The sequence below is a fragment of the Cyprinus carpio genome, chromosome A18, assembly GCF_018340385.1.
Source record: "Cyprinus carpio isolate SPL01 chromosome A18, ASM1834038v1, whole genome shotgun sequence".
Lineage (NCBI taxonomy): Eukaryota > Metazoa > Chordata > Actinopteri > Cypriniformes > Cyprinidae > Cyprinus > Cyprinus carpio.
Window position 1 is genome coordinate 8,458,324 of NC_056589.1, and position 4,151 is coordinate 8,462,474.

A 4,151-nucleotide genomic window follows, 5' to 3' on the forward strand; every position below is an offset into this window, starting at 1 on the left:
GTGTTACTTCTTAACGTGCTCAACAATTTTTTTTTTCTCTCATTCTCCCCTCCAATAGATGGAGGGAAAAAGGAAGACAGGCAGAAATGAATAATGATACTGTCAAAAAAGAAAATCCACATTCAGCATCACAAATTCAGTGACTGGATTCAGTGTTTACAAACACACAATATTCACAATCAACTGATATGAGAATAGGAGCAGAGCGATTGATTATGTGTTCAGCCTTTATAGGATCTGAGAGGTTATTTTTACTCAATGTGAAGTGTGATGTGTTGTGCTGGATATAACAGAGCTGGAGGACTTTGATACTATAAAGGACTGCCTCTTTCTCTAATCAAGGTAAAAAGTATTTGGGCAGACAGAACAAGCTAATGAAAACAACAGCTGTGTGTTTTATTACCCTCTGACAAATAGGTGTTAAATTGGTCTAAACTTCTGATTAATTAATTATCAAATAAACACAATGAATTAATAAACAAATAAACTAACCAAGCATCTAATGAACAGCAATAAGAGGTTGAGCATTTATGAGAGGTTGAGCAATAATGAGCATAGGTTCAAGTTTATGGATCATTGCAGTTTAATTAAATAAAACTATATAATATAGTTTTATTTAATTAAACTGCAGTTAATTTATATTAATTGTTCAAAACCTGTTGACTTTTTCCATTAAACTATTAAAGGGGTCATATGATGCGATTTAAATTTTTCCTTTCTCTTTGGAGTGTTACAAGCTCTTGGTGCATAAAGAAGATCTATAAAGTTGCAAAGACTAAAGTCTCAAATTAAAAGACATATTCTTTATAAAAGTTAAGTGTCAAACACACCCCCCTAAAATGGCTCATTCTAACACGCCCCCACGTCTACCTCACGATGTGGGAAGATTTGCATAACGCCACCCAAATGTTCACACAAAGAAAGAAGGCGTAACTTTTATTCTCTCTGTTGCTGCTGCCGACATGTTGTGGAGATGCTGTGTGTTTCATTGTGAAAGTTAAACTAATTTGTTTGGCCTTCCAAAAGAGGATGATATCCGCCTGGTCCTGCCTAGAGCTGATCCGTGCTGGTCGCTGAGGAAAGTTTAGTGTAGCGCTTGTTGTTTCTCGGATCACAAATGCAGACATGGTTTAGTGGTTACGCGGTGCGTTATGCAACGCAAAACGTAAAAAAGACAGTATAAGTCATTATAATCAGTAATTATATCCCCACTGGATGCAAAATACACCTCGTTTGTAATGGGTTTTAATGTTTTTGTCTGGTCGTGCTGGGAGACGGCATCACAGTATGGTGAGGGGCGTAATATTTCCGTCACACGCTTAAGGAATTCGGCCAATCTCAACGCACTGGATAGCTGGCCAATCACAGCACAACTCGCTTTCAGAATGATGAGCTTTGTAAAAATCTATGCATTTCAGAAGGCGGGGAATAGAGGAAAAACAATAAAGTACATTATGTGGAAAATAATGTGTTTTTTAACCTTAAACCACATAAACACATTTCATTACACCAAATACACAAAATAATGTTCTTTTTAGCAACATCATATAACCTCTTTAAACACAAAATGTATTTTTTTGCAGAATAAAAATAAAACTTGTTGCATCTGTATTTTTTGTGCTTCTCAGAAAAAAAGAAAAAAAAATCATACAGATTTGGAAAGACATGAGGGTGAGGGAACAATTACAGAAGGTTATTTATTTATTTATTTATTTTTGGTGAATTATTCCTTTATACTGAACCTTTTGTGTTGGGTTTTGCTGTCCCCTATCTGTCACCCAAGCATGTTAATCTCCATATAAAACCCCAGCTAAAAGAAACAAAAGTTGCGCAATCCTTCATGGTTGACATGGCATTTTTAAACTGGAGATCATTAATTAAGGTAACACTAGCTGCTGAAATGTAACTTTGGAAGGGAACCACTGCACATACCAATTACTGAAGGAGCCAATTCTATCTCTCTCTCTCTTTAAATCCCTCCATCTCCACCTGAATTGCTGTGGCAAGGCCTTTATTTCTTTTCAAGTCAAAACAAATTCCAGTGTCACCGCAGTGACTGTTATCACTGTAATATATTGCTGTTTAATGTTAATGTATGCGTTTCACCCCACGACTCTTATGGGGCCGTGGGGCCCCGTTCATCTCTGCTGTCTCTCTGTTGCTATTGTGTGAAGTCTGTGGGGCAGAGATAAGCCATCTTGTGGGTCTGTTGGTAAGATTTAGGGGTGCACAATTCAGCTGGAATGAGAGATCGGGTATTTAAAGAGTAAAATGACGCTGCTCATTAAAATGCCTTCACATGCAGGTCTCTATAAACAGCCTAATCAAACCAACAAAAAATTTCAGTGAACAAAACAATAATTGTAATAATTAAATCAATTACCCAAAAATATCCACTTGAAATAAACATTCTTAAAAATAATGATCTTAATAAAGAAAATATCATTTACAAATACACACTTAATTATATAGAATGTGCACGCCACTGATTTAGCACATTAAACATATTTCAAAAAAAGATACAATTATTAGATTATATTTATAAAGATGTCATAAACAAGTGGGTCAAAACAGCATTCTTAGGTTCAGCTAATTGCACTTAACCCACAACACATGGAATGTACATGGAACGTGTATGTATGTGTGTGTGTGTGTGTGTGTGTGTGTGTGTGTGAGAGAGAGAGAGAGAGAGAGAGAGAGAGTACCATAAAGGGAAGAAATGCACAGTAGCATATGGCAGGTTCATTTCCTCTTGTGTGTGTGTGTGTGTGTGTGTGTGTGTGTGTGTGTGTGTGTGTGTGTGTGTGTGTGTGGACTGTTCTGGCCAACAGGCTCCATTACGAACGCACACACATCGTCCAACCTATAGGCTTTCTTATTATTAAATCTCAAGGCTATGTGTAAAAATAGACAGATTGCTTCAACATACAGGCACTGAGGTCTATAGCAGCCAAATTTCCTCTGTTGGAATTTCAGGCAACACACACGATAAATCCATAACACCAAACAATCATTAAACAAACTGATAATTTATAGCAGCTAAGCATTCATAAACAACTGAATGTTCTTCAACACTCTGATCGTTCATCAGTACAATGAACATTAATAACATTATTTTTTAATTTCAATACTTTACAATAAAGTCTCCTTTGTTAACTCATTTGTTAATATTTAATGTTAACATGAACTATGAGCAATATATTTTTGCAGCATGTATTAACCTTTGATAGTGTTAGTAAAACAACAGTTGTTCATTGTTTGTTCGTGTTAGTTCATGGAGCATCAACTAATGTTAACAGATACAACTTTTATTTAAAAAAATTGTTAGTAAATGTAGAAACTTTAACACTAATTATACAAATAATGTTAATTGTTAGATCATGCTAACTAATGTATTAACTAATGATAACAAATGAAACCTTATTCTAAGGTTTTATTATTTTAATTAACATAGTTATAACACTGGACATTCATTAACAACATTTATAACTGATCATTCATAGATTCACTGAATATTTAAAAAAGTTTCTAAACCATTGCTTTTTTTTAAATAATAAAAATCATTATTCTACTGATCTACATCACATTGTCTCTCTCTCTCTCTCTCTCTCTCTCTCTCTCTCTCTCTCTCTCTCTCTCCCTCCCTCCCTCTAAGGTAGTTTGTGATAAACAGTGTAATGGCGCCCTCTGGTGGCACACTGAGAATAAAGCGAAGATGATGATCAGTTCATTGCTTTGAGATATGATTATTATTATTAGCCTGCTGTCACCCCCAACACCCTATCTGAACGTCTCACCACACAGCCATCAACACCCTCCTCCCTACAGCTTCTTAGAGTACACTTAAGATCTACGAAGATATTGTATGCAAAGTCTTCAGGAAACAGAATATAAGGAAAGCCAAAGTCGCAGAAGGTGTCTCTCCAGGCTGCCTAAAAGCCTATGCTTTCTAGCTGTCATCCATCTACACACTGATCTTAAACAGATCACTGGAGCTGTGTGAAGTCCCTTCCTGCTTCAGATGCTCCACCATCATCCCTGTACCCAAGAAACCAAAAATCATGGGACAAAATGACAACAGACCTGTTGCTTTAACATATGTGGTCATGAAGTCATTTGAGAAACTGGTGTTGGCCTATTTGAAAGGCATT